The sequence below is a fragment of the Canis lupus genome, chromosome 19 (genome assembly GCF_011100685.1).
Source record: "Canis lupus familiaris isolate Mischka breed German Shepherd chromosome 19, alternate assembly UU_Cfam_GSD_1.0, whole genome shotgun sequence".
NCBI lineage: Eukaryota > Metazoa > Chordata > Mammalia > Carnivora > Canidae > Canis > Canis lupus.
The window spans coordinates 50,678,187-50,699,115 of NC_049240.1; the positions used below are offsets into that span (position 1 = coordinate 50,678,187).

General features: G+C 37.9%; 2 long non-coding RNA genes across 4 annotated transcripts in view; one reads left to right on the forward strand and one right to left on the reverse strand.

Annotated features, from left to right (window-relative positions):
• The window catches only part of LOC102156837, a 53,343-nt gene extending 44,760 nt beyond the window's left edge, over positions 1-8,583 (reverse strand). For both annotated transcript variants that reach the window (XR_005374313.1, XR_005374312.1), the window contains exon 1: positions 8,453-8,583. This is a non-coding gene — a long non-coding RNA (uncharacterized LOC102156837). The remainder of the gene's footprint in view (positions 1-8,452) is intronic.
• Positions 1-19,114, forward strand: part of LOC111091196 — a 131,936-nt gene extending 112,822 nt beyond the window's left edge. The window contains exons 4-5 of one of the 2 annotated variants that reach the window (XR_005374314.1): positions 15,911-16,019; positions 18,066-19,114. This is a non-coding gene — a long non-coding RNA (uncharacterized LOC111091196). Of the gene's footprint in view, positions 1-1,537; positions 1,852-15,910; positions 16,020-18,065 lie in introns of those variants that run through there. The other variant, XR_005374315.1, reaches the window with a different exon arrangement.
• Positions 19,115-20,929: the final 1,815 nt, after the last annotated feature.

A 20,929-nucleotide genomic window follows, 5' to 3' on the forward strand; every position in this document is an offset into this window, starting at 1 on the left:
ACTAAGGTAATATCCTGAAGGCTTGTATCTTTAAAAATATCTATGTGCCAGTCTTAAATTTCTTTCTCCTCCCAAGACCACTTCTGACTTTCAGATGGTTTACTTGACATCTCCATTTGGATGTTTAATATACATCTCTAACTTAACAAGTTCCAAACAAGTTGGATAAATATCTCCAACTTAACAAGTTCCTTCTCTCTAAAGTCACATCCCCTGCAGCTTTTCCCATCCAATTGTGGCAATTTCAACTGTCTGCTTCCTCAAAACAACATATTTTGATTCTCTCTTGATTCCCTACCTTCTCCCCTTAACCACACACCCATTCTGTCAGGAATTCCTGTTAGTTCTACCTTCAGAATGTATCCAATATCTGACAGTTTCTCACCATCTCCACTGTTTCCACCTTAGTCTAAGCTATAATCTTATCTAGGGCTGCTGTAGCCTCCTAACTGGTTCCACTGATTTCATTCTTGTTCCCTACTTGTTTCAGAATGATCCTTTTCAACCTAAGTCAGTACACATAGTATCTTGTAGCAAATACTATAATCTTTCTGAGGAGTACATGGACCATATGAAAAATCTGAGTAAAAGAAGATTCCACCATCCATAGCTTTGCAGATGCCAACCTAACCTCTGGTCCTACTTGTAATCAGGGAGATCAAGACAATAACCTTTGAGGTTTTAGAACTGGATACTAACAGAACTGTGAGTACAATTGGATTAATGCTTTTTCCTAGAAAAGGAAGAGCCAGCCTGTTTTATATGCACAGCAATAATCATTATAGGTAACACTTCTGTAGCACTTACTATGTTTTAGAAATGGTTTTTAGTACACATATTAACTCATCTAATCCATATAAGCATTCTATGAGGATGAGGAACTTGAGGTTCAGAGGGATTAATTAACTTGTCTTAGGTCACATTCAGAGTAAATGATAGTTCTGGGATTAGAACTTGAAAAATCTGCTTTAGTGTTTTTGCTCTTAACCACTATACCATGCCATATAAAGCCTCATAAGAATAGGGTAGCTAATAGAATGTTACCTCACAATTAAAGTGCATCGTTTATATACTAAGAAATTTAGAGAATGGGAGCAAATTAATTAATTCAGTGTTGGAAATGACTGGAGTTAGTGTCCTATACCTAACAAGTTTCACAGTTGGGAAACTAAGACACAGTAGCCAAAACTTCAGAAAGTTGATAAATAAAATCCTAACACCAATATCAGTAAGCACTTAAAGCAACTTAAGATAAATTCAAATGGCAAGAAAGAAGGTCCTTTATAGTGGTATACATGACGTGTGGTAACACGCATTTCCAAGCCGGACAGACATCTGTGGGTGTACCTGTTAAGTCATTCAAACCAAATTAAGGCAGAGAGAGTGGGCAACACCACATTTTACAATGAGGCACTGGCACCAGCTATGATGAGGTTAAAAGTTAATGCTTCAATAAGGCCTTGTTTCCCTAGCTCATTTGCCAATGTTGGACTAGTATTTGCCAGGAAGCAAGCCCTCGTTCAATGTTTCTTTGCAGGTTCCTATCAATCAAAAACTCTATAAAAGCCTGGATAAGACTAAGAAGGCGGACAGGTGGGCCCTGGGTAAGACAATACTCTCCACATGGAATTTTATTACAAACTACTATTTACTGAGCAATCACCATAGCAGGGACTGCCCTTGATACTTCACTTCACTGCATTTAATCCTCACAAGAAACATGCAGAGGACGTTTGATTATCCTTGCTACATGTGAAGAAATGCAGGCTCTTACCCTTAAGCCAAGACCTCACAGCTAGTAAATATTCAAGTTTGGATTGAAACCTAGTTTTTTTATTACACAAAAACTTATGCTCTTTACCACAAAGCTATTGAGAAATAAATGATTGTTGATATTAAGCGTAATTCTTTTGCCTTATTTGTTCAGAATGTTGAGGCAGAGGGGTTGAAATTTCTTTTTAAAGCATCCATTCCATTATCTTCATTGACTACCACTTAGCAATATTTGCATACAACCTTTAAAAATAACCACATATTTTTATCTCTACCCCAGTCCCTTTACTTTCCTCTGTAATATATAAGCTGTGTAGGTTAGATGGATCTGAAAAGGATTTGTAGAATTGAAATACTTCCTGAAATGTCATTGACTTAAGCTACTGAGAACTGCCTTTATATGACTCTTGCTAAAACAGCTGTAGGCTGTGTTCTTTCATGCCATTGACATGTTTCCTAACAGAGTAGAGAACAGGAAGATTGACTGGTCTAGCATAACCAGGGCTTAGGGACAAAGGAGAGTCTTGACCTTTAGGCAGTCTGTGACTTTACACTGACGTCATGCCTCCCACCCAAATGCACCCTGAAAAATACTTTCCCAGGCAAGGTACCGTGGGAAGAAACTAAATTCTGATAGGTGACATTTCGAAGTATCCTGAAAACTATGTAGAAAGAAAATGGCTCCTCAGACAGCTCCGGTGGCTCTGTACAGAGCCGTCACAAAGTGCACGAAAGCCCAAGGCTATGGCAAGCTTATTGTATTGCTTGGAACAATGCCGTGATTGTGTGGGTATCACTCCCTTAGGATTCATATCACAAGCAGGATATGAATGGTTCCCAAGCAGGGTTTGACAGTTGTTTTTGAGCTTTTCAGATCAGAGGCAGAAACAGATATGATCTGCACAGCCTTCTTTTTGCATTCCATTTCCAGATGAGGAGGTTGCCTTTCATGTTACACAACCAATCCCAACAAGTTACCCACACGCCCACCTCATTCACACTTCCCCAGCCCCACCTTGCTAGTCACTGCCATCTTTTCATAACCATTTTCCAAGATACTCAGGATCGTGTCAACACCCTGAAGTCCTGCGAGGCTCCGTGTTGTGTAGCAGAATCACTAACACAAGTATCTGTTATGGATTAACAGAGGAAGAAAGTCGGGCTCCTAGAAATTGTCTTAACAAATTCAAATAATTCTCTGCCTATCCTGGAGGCCATCTCTTCATTTAAATAATATTTGCCTAAAGATGTCCAACAAGCTAGCTAGCTAGATGCCTAGGATACACATTAAGCAATCATAATCCCATTCCTTAGAGAGTTGCAGTCTAATGATGGCTACGCTCTTCACAGAAGCAAACTCAGTAGAATGCAATGATAGTTAAGCAAGAAGTAGAGCCAAGAAGTAGCTACAGGACTAGAAATAACAAGTCAAGAACATGTGTAAAAATATTCCTTCTGCAGGGGCTAAAACAGACAAGAAAGATAAATACTGAATGGGTCTACCAAAAGCAAGGGCTGGCCAAAGGCTGTCTCATTCTATATCCATATGACTTTTATAGCACAGATGTCTACCTCCTAGGCAGTAGGTTGTATCAGGGGAGTGGGCATCTTACAGATATCTTCGTGGTCCGAATACACTAAAAAGAATAATATTTTGGGCAGCCCCGGTGGCTCAGTGGTTTAGCACCACCTTCAGCCCAGGGCGTGATCCTGGAGACCTGGGATCCAGTCCCAATGTCAGGCTCCCTGCATGGAGCCTGCTTCTCCCTCTGCCTGTGTCTCTACCTCTCTCTCTCTCTTTCTTTCTCTTGTGAATAAATAAAATCTTTTAAAAAATCCCTTGATGTGACACCTTATAAAAAGGTGTCACATCAAGAGATTATCTTGATGAATCCACTTCTTTCTCCCTCTTAAGAATTATGCTGAGTGAAATAAGTCAATCAGAAGGACAAACATTATATGGTCTCATTCATTTGGGGAATATAAAAAATAGTGAAAGGGAATAAAGGGGAAAGGAGAAAAATGAGTGGGAAATATCAGAGAGGGAGATAGAACATGAGAGACTCCTAACCCCGGGAAACGAACAAGGAGTGGTAGAAAGGGAGGTGGGCGGGGGGTGGGCGTGACTGGGTGATGGGCACTGAGGGGGACACTTGATGGGATGAGCACTGGGTGTTATGCTATATGTTGGCAAATTGAACTCCAATAAAAAAATAAAAATAAATTCAAAAAGAATTTTAACTGAGAAAACTGGAAAGGATTTGTGACTTGGTAGTGGGACAGTTATGGAAGATATCACAGGGAGTATGGCTCTAGTGCTAAAAGTGAGCACAAGAATGAGGCTCATGCAGTTTTTCTGAAGTTCTGAAAGTCTTCTTGAATCCAGAGTTCACCCACTGGGTGAAGTTCCTGGGAAGCCAGGCTGTACTTGGGCTATTGTCCCTGGGTCTTCTGCAGTCAGGGCTCACTTATTGCAAATTTCATATACATATGCTAGTCGGAGTCATTTATGTTCCTTATAATAAAGGAACAGAATATATGGGCCTGAATGAGAATAAAGTGTTCAATAGTCGAATTCATCAATAAAGATTAAATTTTTAAATTTTTTAAAATTAAAATTTTTTTTAATTTTTAATTTTTTTTTAATTTTTAAAAGATTTTATTTATTTATTCAGGAGAGACACAGAGAGAGGGAGAGAGAGAGAGGCAGAGAGAGGAGTGGGCTCCATGCAGGGATCCCGACATGGGACTCAATCCTGGGTCTCCAGGATCATGCCCTGGACTGAAGGCGGCGCTAAACTGCTGAGCCACGGGGGCTGCCCAAATTTTATCGATTGATTTTTGTGGAAAACCACACATATATAAATAAAATCAATAACCTCTAATTGAAATTTCTTCTAATCCCACCATTATCTCTCCAAAGCAGACAACATAGAATGATCATCTATATCTTTTTCCATACTTGTAAAACATATATAAAATTATTTATTTATATACATACACGCATAAGGTCTTTTTGGTCTGGTTGTAGACATTGCTTTTTAAAGCATTTATGTTCATAGCATTTATATTCATAACATATTTGTTTTAAGCTCTTTTTTAAAAATGATTTTATTTATTTATTCATAAGAGACAGAGGCAGAGACACAGGCAGAGGGAGAAGCAGGCTCCATGCAGGGAGCCCGACGTGGGACTCAAACCCAGGACTCCAGGATCACGCCCTGGGCCAAAGGCAGTCACTAAACCACTGAAGCCACCCAGGGATCCCATTTAAACTCTTTTCGAGACTATTCAGGGTATTGTTCAACATGGTTAGAGCTTAAAGAAAAACAAACAAAAAACACTGCTAGGAGCGCCTGGGTGGCTCAGTCAGTTGATCATCTGACTCTTGATTTTGGGTCAGGTCATGATCTCAGGGTCATGGGATTGAGCCCTTCATCAGACTCTGTGTTCAGGGCAGAGTCTGCTTGTCTCTCTTCCTTTGCTTGCCCAACCCCAGCACTGTATCTCTAAAATAGATAAAAATGTTAAAAAAGAAAAACCCTAAATTTTAATTCCAACTTTGTCACTGGTTCTCTAAAACAAACAAAAACCCAGAATCTTAAACATGGAGAACAAATAGTTGGTTGCCAGGAGATGGGTAGAGTGATAGGTGAAATAGGTGAAGGGGATTAGGAAGTAATTTCATAACTTCTAGTTATAAAATAAGTCGCAGAGATGCTTTGAAGTACAGCATAAGGAATATTGTCAATAATGTTGTAATGTAGGGTGACGGATGACGACTACACTACTGTTGTGAGCACTGAGTAATGTATAGAATCGTTGAATTCTACGTTGCATACATGAAACTATTATAACATTGTATGTCAACTATGCTTCAATAATAAATTTTTAAAAAGATTGTATAAAAATTCAATTCAGTTCCTCCTGAATTAGGGTCCTGATCTTTTAATCAAAGACAAAAGGCAATAAAATAGCCCTGTGCTCGATGCTGTGCTAAGTAAATTTTAACATTTTCATCCTTGTCCGTGGGCGCCAACACAGCAGAAAAACAACAATGAAGAATAACCTGAGAGTGATAACAAAACAGCATGCTCAGAAGAGCATGGTTAGAAAGTTATACCCCTCACTTACCTCATGGAAAGAGACAGAGAGAAATACTTAACCCGGAAGAGGGTCATAGCATTATAAATTGTAAGTAGTTCGAGAACTCTTTCTGGGTACTTGCAATGAATCCACATGTGACTTAGGCAAATTGCTTATTATCTTAGAACTAAGTCATGTAAGAAATTCAATTCACTAAATTTTGTGAACTACCCATCCCTCCGTGTTAGGTAATAGGTATTGAGAAAAAAAGGGTTTAAGACAGAATTTCTGCCTTAGATAGCTTGTAACCCCAGTAATGGTGAGAAAGATGACAGAGCTGTGAACTATAATGCATAATAAAATACAACCACTACCCTCAAGGCCATAGTGAAAATGGGAAGCTCCAAAGGAGGAGGTCTTGCTGGGAGCCCTGGAGTTGGGAAAGGCTGGCAGATGTTTCTATTGGGATGGAATAGAGTTTGGAAGTCATTTACCAGAGTAGAGAGCTGGGCAGAGTCTCCAAGGACCCTTCCAGCTCTGACTCTAAGCTCAGAAGACAGTGACAGAAGTTATATATGTTTCTCCATCTCTACATACACAGAATCAGAATACAGGTGTATGGGTAGCATCTTAAGTTAGGTCCAAAATCTACTAAGACAAGCTCTGCTCACCCATTATAGTCCAGCAGTCTTCCTTATCCATGGGGGGATACATTCTAAGACCCCCAGGGAATGCCTGAAACCAGATAATACCAAACCTGGTATACACAATAGAGTTTTCTTCCCCCCATATATAATACTTATGACAAAGTTGAACTTTTAAATTAGGCCCAGTAAGAGATGAACAACAATAAAAATAAAATAGAGCAATTATAACAATATACAATAAAAGTTATGTAATGTGGTCTGTCTCAAAATATCGTATCAGACTGTACTCACACTTCTTGTGATGACAGGAGATGAAAAAATACCTACATGTTGTGATAAAGTAAGGTGAGCGACCTATGACCTGTGAGATAGTGTTAGGCTACTATTGACCCTCTGGCGATATGTCCGAAGGGGGATTATCTGCTTCTGGACCATGGTTGTCTACAAGTAACTGAAACCACAGATAAGGGGGGGGACTACTATATGTCAATCCCCTCCCCATGTCCTCCTACCCATTTATCTATAAACCAGAATCATGACTATTTGAGACAAGGATAAGGTTAGCTCCTTTTAGGTTCTATGCAACTCCCACTGCATTTTATTGTCTCTCATATGAATGGAGAAGAGAAGCAACAGAGACAGTGTCTGGTTTTTGAGGACACAGATCGTAGACTAGGCTTTGAGTGACAGCTTCATCATTTACTACCTACTTACCTTTGACCAAGTTATCTAACTATGGTGAGCTTTAGTTTTATATCAAAGTGAGAAAAAATTAAAAAGCATAGGACTATTAATATATGTGTGTGTATAAACATACACATACACATATGTTTATGTTTTTAGTTTCTGGAATGTAAATGAGGTACCAATAAATGATGAAAACTGTGATGATGGTGGTGCTGGTGATGACAGCCCCAATTCCTTCATGCACTCTCATATTTCTCCACAATCCTCAGGAAAGCAGGGATAGATAGATCTCAGCGAGCATAGCCAATGGTCCCTCTACCTTATCTGCTTCCAGTCTTTGCTGACTTTTACCAATCACATCTAGATTTTGATCCAAACCTACCTGCAGTTAAGTCCTGATTATTATACTTTGTGTCTTCACCTCCATTTCTCAGCCCTGAGTCTATTTTCCACTAGCCCTGCTGCATAGGGTTCCTTCTGGGTTTCTGTTAGTCAATTCAGGCTTCTATCCTAAGCTCTCTCTCCTTATGGATCTCTGACTTACCCAAGATCGTTTTTAATTTAGCTTCAGTTCTTCCTCTTGGACACCTTCCTGACCAACACTCATTCACGTGTGCTTCTGTTCTGGTGGTTTCTTTACCAACTGCTCTTGGTTTGTGAAATCAGGCTTTAAGACCTTATATTTACATAGTATTCCCTTCAAGACCTCTAGTAGTAGTAACTGTGGAAGTGGAAATCTAAGGCTTAGCCTTTTAAATTCTCACTATAATTATCTCCCTCTAGCACTTTACATCATTGTCTCCATAGAAGAAGTTGTTAACAATCTCACAGGAAAATCAACAGGAAAGGCAAAATTTTTATCACAGTGCTGAACCAGTACATAGAACCTCCACAGCGATTGGACTACCCAGCCATCTAAACTTAAATGTCAATTTTATATTTTAGAGATGCAGAAAACATTAATTATCCTATTATGTTATTGGGCATAAAAAGTTTTCAAATTGATACCTATCTTCTATTATATATATATATATACACACACACACACAATATATGCATATATGTGTGCATATGTTACATGTAGTCTGATAATTTGATACTATATACATTTATCATCTGTATTATAGTCTATCAATATTATACATTCATTTCACTATTTTCAAACCCATGGATCAATAACAAAAAAACTAGAACAAGTTTTTTAGAAAAATTTTTATATAAATTCACTTAAAAAAGTTAAAAAGCAAACATGCACTTACAGGAAAACCACATCAAGATAGTGTCCGAACGAACTTTCAAACAAACTTGTATTTTCATGCTGATGACTGTGCTTGGGAAGCACAGCGTCAATAAAGCAGAAAGCCAGGGAAGTGTGTGGTTCACTTCTAGGCTGGGTGGCAAAGAGGACTACATTTGGTTTTTAGCTTATCTTCCTTTCACTGAACCCCACCCCGGAGTCCATCATCATACTTGCAAATTTTCTTGCCAAGACGTTTTTTTCCCCCTCAATACCAAAAAATTTGTTAGGAATTGGCACATACAGTTTTAACTACCAAGATAAGAATCATACTAAGATGCCAGGAGAAGAAAAGAGAACTTTAGATACTTTCTCTGGGCAGGAAGAACTTGGCCTGGTTCTCCTTATTGGGCCTGGTTCATAGAATTCTCTCTCAACTCTTTGAAAATATCTATTGAGAAATGGGTGTGTGGGAAAACAGATACCAAACTAGGCGTGTATCTGGCTCAGGCTTGTGATTCACCAAGATAAGCCTGTACCTTCATTTCTGCCCCGGACAAGCCTTGTTCCAGATATGGTTGAAAGGGTTTACATTGTGTAATTAATGCAAATCTACACTCACTTATGCAGTAAGAACCATCAGTGAAACACAATCTGGGCGCAGAAAGGAGAAACTATTTTAATACCTTATGTAATTACTCTATTGAAATTATAATCATTTTCCTAATGAAAAATAAATACCACTACTGACTCTTACTAACATCACTTGTTTGTTTCATCAGCCAAGGTTTCCTGTACAAGAGCTAACAGTGAAAATCTCAGTCTCATGTGAATCTTTTTAATAACACTTTACTGAGAGAGAATTCACATACCATAAAATTCACACTGTTAGAGTGTAAAACTAAGCATTTTTTGGTATATTCACAGAGTAGTGCAACAATCACCTCTAACTTCAGAATATTTTCATCACTACAAAAAGAAACCCCATACCTACTAGAATGACATTTCTTCTTTCCTCAAGCCCTTCACAACCAATAGTCTAGTCTACTTTCTACTTTTTTAAGATTTTATTATTGTAGGTATTTCAGATACATAAAATAATAAAGTCAGTCTTTTGTGCCTGGCTTATTTCATGTAACATAGTGCTTTCAAGGTTCATACCTATTATAGCATGTTTCCGTATTTCATCCTTTTTTATGGCTGAATATTCTGTTTTATGAATATACCACTGTGGTTTATCCATTTCATCAGTTGATATGAATTTGATATAAAATTGTTTCCCAATTACATGACTATAATGAATAATGCTGATAACAATTATGTATAGGTTTTTGTGTGGACCTATACTGTCGATTCTCTTGATTATATAACTAAAAATTGTGGTATTTCTCAGTCATATGGCAACTATAGGTTTAACATTTTGAGGAACTGCTGAGCTTATCTTTTCCAAAATGGCTGAACCATTTTATGATCCCATCAAGAGGGGAGGGAAGGGGTTTAATTTCTCTAAACCTTCATCAATACTTGTTATTAAGTTTTAGTCATCATTGCATTTATGAAGTAGTATCTCAGTGCATTTTTCAAATCATTTTTTTTGTAAATTGTGATAAAATATACATAACATCGAATTTACCATTTTAAGTGTGTAGTTCACTGGACATTATGTTTTGTACAACCATCACCACCATCCATCCCCAGACAACCGTTCAGTTTGCAAAACTAAAACTCTGTATTCATTAAACAATGACTCCCCAATCCCCTCAGTCTCTGGCAATCACATTATACTTTTTATCTTTATAAGTTTGAGTTCTACAGCTGGTGTGTGTGTGTGTGTGTGTGTGGTTACTATGGGGATTACATTTAATAAGACTTTAATATCAGGGGATCCCTGGGTGGCTCAGTGGTTTAGCACCTGCCTTTGACCCAGGGCGTGATCCTGGAGTCCCGGGATCGAGTCCCACATTGGGCCCCTGCATGGAGCCTGCTTCTCCCTCTGCCTGTGTCTTTGCCTCTCATGAATAAATAAATAAATAAATCTTAGAAAAAGACTTTAATATCAGTTTATACCATCTTAGTGTCAATATGAAAAAACTCTGCTCCTATACAGCTATCTCCTGACTCCTTTCATTGATGTAACAAAATTACATCTGTATGACTAAGACTAATAATGTGTTTTTTATGCATTAGTCTCTTAAACTATGTGGAAAACAAAAAGTGGACTTACAAACAAAAGATTACAATAAAACCAACTTTTATAATCTTAGTCCATCCTGGCTGCTGTAACAAAATACCACTGATTGGGTACTTGTAAATAAAATGAATTTATTTCTCACAGTTCTGGAGGCTAGAAATCTAAGATCAAGGTGCCAGGATGGTCAGGTCCTGATAAAGGCTTTATTCCTGGGTCATATCTAGTATCTTCTTACTGTGTCCTCACATGGTGGAAAGAGCAAGGGATCTCTCTCATCCCTCTTTTATAATCTCATTCATGAGGGCTTTGCCCTGATGACCTAGTATCTCCCATAGGCCTTATCTCCTAACAACATCATATTGGGCATTAGGATTTCAACATTTGAATTGGGGAGATGGGCACAAGCATTCAAGCCATAGCATAGTTAGTTGTTCATCTATTTACTTTGGCCAGAGACCTTTATTTCTTCCTAGGGCTTCAAGTTATTGTCTAGCGTCCTTACATTTCAATCTGAAGAACTCCCTTTGGAACTTCTTCTTATAGGGCAGGTCTAGTGGTAATAAACTGCCTCAGCTTTTGCTTATCTGGAAATGTCTTAATTTCTCCCTCATTTTTGAAGGACAGTTTTGCTTTATACAGAATTCTTGGCTAATGATATTTTCCCTTCAGCTCTTTGAATATGACAACCCATTTTCTTCTACCCTCCAAGTCTTCCGATGAGAAATCTGACATTCTTATTGGGAATCACTTTATGTGGCAAGTAGCTTCTCTCTTGCTGATTCAAAATTCTCTTTGTCTTTCAACAGTTTGATTATAATGTGCCTTGGTATGAGTCCCTTTGAGTTAATCATGCTTGGAGTTTGTTTTACCTCTTCTATGTCTGTATCAATGTATTTCATCAAATTTGGGGAGTTTTCCACAATTATTTCTTCAAATAATTGTTTTGTCCTTCTCTCTTTTCTCCTCTTGGGACTTTAAAAATACATATGTTGGTCTGGTGTATGGTATTCCACAGATCCCTCAGGCTCTGTTCACTTTATTTCTTCTGCATATTCAAATATGTTTTTGAATCTCTCTAGTGATTTTTCATTTCAGTTTTGAACTTTTTCAGCTCCAGAATTTCTTTTTTTAAATGTTTTCTCTCTTTTTAGTTGATTTTCTGATTTCTTCATACATAATTTTATTGACTTTCTCCATGTTTTCTTTTAGGTCTTCAAGCATCTTTAAAGCAGTTGTGTTAAATTCCTTGCCTCCTAATTCTACCATTTGTTTTTTTCTTAGGGCAGTTTCTGTTGATTTTTTTTTTCCCTTTAAATGAGCCATGCTTTATTTCTTTGTATAGCTTGTGATTTTTTGTTGTTGTTGAAAACTAGACATTTGCATTTTATAACATGGTAACTAGAGATCCATTTTTCCCCTTCCCCAGGGTTTACCATTTTGTTTTTGTGTTTGCTTATTGTTGTAGAGTGGTTGTGCCATGGACCAGTTTGATGTATAAACTTAAGGTCTTCTCAGGTCTTCTCTGAGACCATACCTTTCCTTAGGCAAGCATGGTGACTTTCTAAATTCCCTCATATATGTGGTTGCTTTTGAATGTCTTAATCCTTAAATATCAGGAACACAAAAGAAGAAAAAGAGAAAGATGAAGGGAGAAACAAACACACCAATTCTTTATATCCCCTATAATTTCACTATAGCTGAAGGAGGGACCCGTTAACAATGGCTGCCCAACACTCTATCTGCACCCCCATAGCCAGAAGCAAATGTTTAGTGATAAGAACACAAATCTTCAATATTTAGAGGACAAAGTCCTTATTGCCCACCCAGGCTCCATAACCTGTGGACAAGCTGCTCCAGAAACATGTGCATAAGTTGCCTACCATATACCTAGGAATGGGAGACATATGGTCACTACCATGTTAAGAGCTGCAAATGACCAAAATTAATGACAGGTTATTATTCAAGTTTTCTCCTAGAAATTGCAAGACTTCAGTAGATTACAGAGTTCCAAAATAGTTATATCAGTCAGATTGTGCCAATACAATTATTTTCTAGGTGGGGAGACTCATTTCTGGTGCCTCCTACTTAGCAGTCTTCCCAGAACCTTCCTTCAATGTGGCTTTTTTATTTGCCTAATAACTAATGATATTGAGCACCATTATATTCGATCTTTAGTCTTTACTGAAAGTGAAATACTGAAGTCTTCAGAAATTATGTCTGAATGATAACTTTTCTTTCAGCTCTATTAGTTTTTGTTTCATGTCTTTTGAGGCTCTGTTGTTAGGTCATATATTTTTATATTTGTGATTATTCCCAAATGGATTGACACTTTCTTTATAGTAAAATGTCTTTTTGTCTCAACTAATTTTTTGTCTTAGATTTTATTTTGTCCTATCTTAATTAGCCTCTCCAGCTCTTTTTGCATTGTATATCTTTTTTCCTTTTAAACCCATTTGTATCTTTGAATCTCAAGTGTGATTCTTATAGGTAGCATGTAGTTAAGTAATGTGTTTTTACTCATTCTTCCTATCTCTGATTTGTAATTACAATGTTTAAAGTAATTATATTTCATATAATTACTTTTAAGGAAGGATTTAGACATTTTTGTATTTTCTATATCTCATATATATTTTTATTTCTTCATTAGTACCTACTTTTATGTTAAATAGTGCTTTTGAGTATACTTTATAATGTATCTCCATGTGGATGTCATCAAGTGTATCCTACTTGGAGTTCACTGAGCTTCTTGGATGTGCAGATTAATGTTTTTCATCTAATTTTGGAAAGTTTTCAGTTCAAAACACTGGTGAGAACCTCCAGTGAATTTTTTTCTTTCACTTATTGTACACCTTTCAACTGCTGAATTTTTTAAAAAATAATTTCTTTTTTATATTCTCCCTTGGCAAGGTGTCCTTCTCATACTCTTCTACTTTTATTTAGTTATATAGACATGACTTTCTTTAGTTCTCTGAACTTTGGGGAGCTCCAAAGTAGTTTTGCCTTTTCCTGTGAATCTTAGGCTACTGTTTTCATGGCTATCATGATTTCAAGGCTGTTGTCTTTCAAGATTACCATGGAACTAGGAAAAGAGCTATTAAAATAGGACATGTTAAAATTCCAGAAAGCTCACTGCATTTACCAAGATTCAATGGGTTTCTTGGATAAGCTCTCTGTAGATTGTTCCAAGACTTTTGTTAATTTCCAGAGTTCTGAAAAATTTGATTTTGATAATTTTTGGAATCATATTCCTTTTATGGAGCAGTGAATTTTTGTAGGTCTTTACTCCACCATTCTGGAAGTCTGATCACCTTCACTTGAATTTTGATAAGATCCCAGCCTTCATTAACTTGATGCAAAATATCACCCATGCTTAATCCCGCATATGGCTAGGTAAAACCTTGGATATTGTTTTTTTGTACTTTAAGTTACAGCATCCTTTCCTAAGCATTGTCATATTTAGGGGTCAAAAAGATAAAGAAATCCCCATTTGAGTTTGCACAAGTCTGTCCCATGTTTTCCAGTATTATACCATTTGTTTCTGTCCTAATAGTAGCTCCACAATTTCTTTGTAGATTGGCAGCAAGCAGGTTGGTACTGAAGCACTGGAGAATGTGTCTTGAAATCAAGTTTACATAGCTAAGACACTTTTTTTTTAATTTATATAGAATGTTTATTTGGGGTGACGTAAGAGAGGCTTTGACCAGAAGCTGTACTTATATTGAAAATTTATTTTATTGAGGATGCCTTTTTATTGAAGTCCTTTATATGAGTGCAATTGATGATTTCCCAGGAACCACCCATTGGCATAGCTACTGCCTCTATTTACCCACATTATTACTATAAGGATGAAAGAGAGAGCAAGGCCTATTTTATAATAATAAAGCTACCCAAAATATAGTGTAGCTGGAGACTGTAATTATGTAATGGCTTTTGCAGCTCCCATAAATATAACAACTGAAACTAGACATTCACTGTTGCAAGGGGCATGGCCTACCTGGAGACTATGCTGCATTCATTATATAGACTGTTTCTGAGTTAGAGCAGCCATCCAAGGACCCCTCACTTTTGTGCTGAGTTCTTAATGGGTATTGTTAGCACATGATTTCCTAAAGATAATCTCGATTGACATTACTGTATCAACAGCTGAACAGACTGCCTTCAAAAGTACATGAATAAACATGGTCAATCAGTAAAACATTAACTTTTTCTTTCATGTATTATCATGTATTCAGAAAATGAAAGAACTTATAAAACATGAAAATACATTGAGCAAGATGAGGGGATCCTAAAGATGGACACAAAGTCTTCTCATCTTTTATCCCATCATTCCCAAGGATTCTGATGTTCTGTGAGAAATTGGTGTGGCCCTGTGATCACTCCTAAGAAACCAGCATGACTGAATTGCGTAACTTGGCTGAGGAAAGTCCTACAGTGCTTAAGCTAGGATAAGTGTTTTGGTGATCAGTTAAGTGGTTCAATTGTTCCTTTAATTTAGATTCAATGCAGTAATAGATCTTTCAAGTTGAATATTACGGAGGGGTCGAAAAATTATTTTGAGGGTTAATAGTTCAATACTGCTTTACTTGGAGCTTTCAGATTTCCATTAGAAAATGATTTCCTTGAATAAATCTTTTCTGATTACAGCCAGCTACTCTGATTTGTTAATAATTGTCAACCTCAACACTGTTAGTTTATATGACTCTTTTGCCCTTGTTTCTTATTGAATCTATGTCAGATCTGTATCTAAATGTCTGTGTTCTCAATAATATGGTGAAGTACATGATAAAAGGGGCCAGATTTGCTCGGTATCCACTTTAAGGATTCAAGACAGTGTTGTGCTTTTATTGAGTCCCTAGAACAAGTCATTGACCCAATCACATTGAATTTTCACTGTGCTCTGTCATTTCAAAAACATTTTCATCTCCACCATTTGCCTTGATTAGATTCCAAGTGATCCCAATATTGCAGAGAACCTTAGCTAATTGTATAAATGATTAAGATTATTGGCATCCTTTACTTTGCCTTCTGAGAGACACCCAAATTACTCCCTTTTGGTTATTGGTCCTAGTGGTTTAACTGGGAAAAGATCTTATCTAAGTCTCTAAAGAAGGCATATGACCCAGGGATATCCAATTAATGTAGTCTATCCTCTGGCCACAGTAAAAAAAAAAAGCTCAGGGATAGTATTTAACAATAATGACCGTTAAAACTTAAAATGTGCTTGGCACATATGGCATAAACTCCCAACAAGCTCAAAAAGTAAAAATTATTATTATATTCAATTTGCAGATGTGGAAACTGAAGCACAGTGGGTCAATTTCCTTCCAGATGTCAAGTCTGACCTGGTACTGAGAGTCTAGTCCTTTGCTAGAATCACTGGAAAGAAAGTACTGCAAAGGTAAATTGAAGCTGGAGCTGCTTGACACCATTATGTAGAAATACTTGCCTCGGGGCACCTCGGTGGCTCAGCGGTTGAGTTTCTGCCTTTGGCTCAGGACATGATCCCAGGATCCTGGGCTGGAGTCCCGTGTTGGCTCCCTACTCGGTGGGAAGCCTGCTGCTTTCTCTCTCCTCCCTGCTTGTGCTCTCTCTCTCCTCTCTATCACATAAATAAATAAAATCTTTTTTAAAAACCAACCAGCCAAATAAAAAACCAGCTGCCTGAAGAAAAGTCTTGATAGAGGAAAGCAAAGGAAAGAATAGACCAAGTTCCAATGATATTGATGGAGGCCTTGACTCTTAGTTTCAGAAGCCTTTAACCTGGGACTTGACAGTTCTGTTAGCTAATAAATTTCCCTTTTCTTTGTAACTTGATTTCTGCTAGATTCTTCTCACAACCCAAATGTACTCGCTAATAAAACCAAGAAATGGCAAGCCCAAAGCCTAAAGAAAACTAAGAAATTTTAAATTAAATGTACACAAACAGCTATCACTCAGAAGAATCATCACAGAACTAGTAAGTGTGGGAAGAAAATTTTATATATATATATATGTATATATATAATTTTATATGTATGGAAGTGTGGGAAGAATATATATTACACACACATATATGTATACATATATATAAAGAGATATTCGATATATATATTCGATATATATTTTAAAATTTTTTTTTAAATATTTATTTATGATAGTCACACAGAGAGAGAGAGAGAGAGAGAGAGAGAGAGGCAGAGACACAGGCAGAGGGAGAAGCAGGCTCCATGCACCGGAAGCCCGATGTGGGATTCGATCCCGGGTCTCCAGGATCGTGCCCTGGGCCAAAGGCAGGCGCCAAACCCCTGCGCCACCCAGGGATCCCTCGATATATATTTTAATTTTATAAATATTTCTTTAGGCAAAGGGACTGGGACCTGGGAGATGCATGGTCTATTTTATGAATTAGGTAGAAAAAACTTAAACCTTGTTAGGAGCTAGAGAGGGGATGATTCTTAGCAATCAAAAAAAGCCACATTCTTTGAAAGGAAATTTTTTTTTAAGATTTATGTATTATTAATGAGAGACACAGAGAGAGAGAGAGAGAGGCCAAGACAAGGCAGAGGGAGAAGCAGGCTCCATGCAGGGAGCCCGACGTGGGACTCGATCTCAGGACTCCAGGGTCACGCCCTGGGCTGAAGGCAGTGTTAAACCACTGAGCCACCGAGGGATCCCCTGAAAGGAAAATTTAAAAAAAGAAAACCTAGTGGATCGATATGAAATACCAAGTTAGAATAGAACACAACGACACTGCAGTCCAATAGGAAAGCTTTGTGCAAAACGGGTGCATGCTAAGGGCAGAGGTATGGGAAAATATTCTTTTTTTTTTTTCCCCCTTTATGATGTGTAAGTCTCCAAAAATGAGTAGTAAATTGTCGGAGAGTTTTCTGAGTAGAAATAGTTGGATGTGCAACATGGGATACTGTATTTTGATCCTTGGTGTAAAGGATAGATTCCTGTCCACAAAGACCCTATCATAAAAATATGAACTCCTTGCTGCTTTAACCTCGATGATCTCTGTCCACTCTCCAGGAGGGCAAAGGGTGCCCAACCAATAATAGAAGTAGCCAGAAACAATCTTAATATTATCAGGGCATCATTCCCTCCTGCTGCCCAGCAATGTCCCTTGGTACCTGCTACCTGAAAGTGCCCCTCTTATAATCTGCCTTTCCGATATGCTTGTGCTGCCAAAGACAGTGCCCTTAAAGGCACTTAAGGGGCTTGAGGGCTATATGATTACAGAATCAGTTTCATATTTGAAGGATTCCTATCTACCATTATGACAGTGTTTGAGGAGGGGGGATATACCCAATATAATTGCTTTTATGAAAACTAGAGAAAGGCCGCCTCCTCCCCTTTCTCGCCCGATCCTAAGCAATTTGTGCAGTATTAATGCCTGCAACCTGCTTTCTGATTTCATTTATCACTTCTTTTTTTCCCTTTCTGATTGGACAATTTTATCTAGACTAGTTATAACAGCCAGCACAGCATCGGGTCCTCTAATTTATGTGTTAATGTGGTGCTCTGGAAGCTTGATGTTAAAATGATGAATATCACCTGGGAAGAAGATTGGACGAGAGCAAAAGAACTGGCAAGTTGCCTTGTGGAAATAGCTTTCGACTTTATCAAACCATGGGGTAACATGTCAGATTATATTACGTATAATTAATTATTAATGCAGGCCGGGCCTTAGTTTGAAAAGCACAAACATGCACTTCGAATAATTTCCTTCCCATGGAAAATCTGTTGTGTCCCTCAAATTGAGCAGCAAAATACCCCTCACAAAATACCTTAAAGCTTTCGTTTCTCCAGATTTAGCATGCATCTGAGACAAGAAAGCTTTCACAAGCCTCCTTGCCATGGACAAAACAGAGATGTGTTTTTGCTTAATTAAAATTCTTTTTTGGCAACAGATGTCCTTGCAAAAATAGCTCAGAGCTCGGTGAAGCATTTTTATAGGCTGGAGTTCAGCGACTAGGAGCCCGTCATCTGCCTTCTCCGCTCTGAGAGCAACACAAGAGACCAGGTGGCTGGTCACAGTTTGAAAAGTGAACAAATGTATTTATTCACTCTGAGCAATTTGCAACCCACTGGGAGAGCAGGAGCCCTCTCCCAGCCCTTAGCTCCTGAGAACTAGGACTGTGGGAGAAAGGGGCTGTTTAATTGCTTGCACAGTCTCTCTCACTAAAGCAATTAGCACCCAGAGGAAAGTCCGGGAGAAGAACACAGCCAGGCCTCACACCCATATGGTGGCCTGAAATCAGCCTGCCTGCTGTCCAGGCACACGGATGATTCAATCAGCGATGCAGCCACAGGCCCCAGAGCTCTCCTTCCTAGTTTCTGCTGGGGAAATCTTGTCTTCCTATTCCTGAGCTTCGGATAGGCTGACGAACTAGTGTATAGTGGGTAGCAGCTCCTCAGCTTCACACCTAGTTAACTCTACTTGGAAAAAGAAAAAAAAAAAAAAATTAAGCTTGAAAACTAAAAAAAGACCACCTAGATCTGTGCTCAGGACTAAACGATTGCTGCCTGGCAGGTGAGAAGTCAGACCAACAGTGGTCAGCTGGCCAAGTGTCTGAATGGAATCAGAACCTGGGTCTTAAATAAATCAGAAAGAGGACATAGACTTTTAAAAATAAAAAAGAGACACTTGCTAAGGATTCTGTGGTTAGGACACAAAGCTGCTATGCATAACAACATCCACTGGAAATTATGTGAATCAGTTTTGTGTACATTTGGTTTGTTTTTAACCTAGTTGCAAGGCTAGGTTAGAGCACAGGCATACTGCTTATTTTTAGTATGTCCTATCAGAGACCCAACCAGATAATTCAATAGAGAACAACTCATACATTAACCAACTTCATTACATAAAGTTATATTTCATGTTGGTAAATTTTACTGATAACTGAAACTTTTCCTAAAGATTTAGGGATTTCTAAAAATATTTAACCACTTCTGTTGGAAATTATTCTGAAATGTATTATACACGTCTCTGTATTGTCACCCAAGATCCAGAGAACAATTATCATCCACAAAGGGACAGATTAATTATTCTTTCTTTTGTACAAACTGTATAAATTTATGTTATCTTTGTGGTTAAGCTACTTATTTTTCATTTTTAAAGAATATAATAAAAAAAATTACTTCCTCGAATGGGGAACAGCACTGGCACCATGTGTTCCAAAAGACTGATGAGGTGGGTGGGGTTACTGAGCAGTGTTATTCATACTTTAACAGCTACTTAGGGATCACTTACTCTGTCAGATACTATTCCAAGGGCTGGGGATTCAACAGTGAACACATAAACAGTGAATACATAAAGTTCTGGGCACCGGGAAGCTTGCATTTTAATAAGGCAGATAGCTAATACAACATTAAATTCATATGCAATACAACATCAGAGCCAAGTGCTACAAAGAAAAATAAAGAGGATGAGAGAGAGATACAGTGGTCAGGGAAGGCATCCCTAGTTAGGTGACATTCGAACAATGATCTGATTGAAATAAAGGAGAAGCCATGTAGGTATGTAGGAGAGGAGAACTCCAGATGGAAGGAGTATTGATAGGGAAACAAATGTCCATGATGCTTCTACATGTCTTGTGACAACTTTGTTGGAAAGGATTTTCAAGGACATTTGTATAGCAAACAGCCTTGGAAGCTAGAGATAGTGTCTCCCTCTGGGGCAAAGGGCAAACTTATTTACAGACTAGGACAATAAAGATCATCTCTCCCTATTGGACAAAGGTTGGGCAGGTTTGCCAGTAGCTACTTTTAAAGATGGGGGTTTTCTGAGCTCAAAGTCCTGAAGCTGGGACACAGACAATTATGCATACACTACTCAGGTTTACCTTTGCAACAACCCCAAGGAACATGGAGGACAAGAAAAACTAATGCAAATAAAAAGCTCATAGTGCCTGCAGTGCCAGGAATAACAAATTGTCTGGATCCTTTTGGGTGCACTGTGAGGGGGGAAAAAAGTATTGAAGAAAGAGGAAATAATCAACTGGGTCAAAGGTTGAGTATGAGTTAATGAGGATTGAGGACTGACTAGTTGATTTGACAATGTGGGTATCACATTGCCAAATAAGAAGTTTTTATGCACAAAATCTTTACTGTAGTAGGTTATAGAGAGAATGAAATGAGATAAAGTGGAAATAGTAAATATAGAAAATCCCTTCAAGAAGTTTTGCTGTAAACCAGAGTAGAGAAAAGGAGAAAAGGCTGGAAGAAAATATGGGAGACAAAAAAGAGATTTTTGTTTTTCTTCTTTTTTAAATATAAGAATAGTATAATATGTTTGTATGCTAGGAAATTATCTAGTAGACAGTG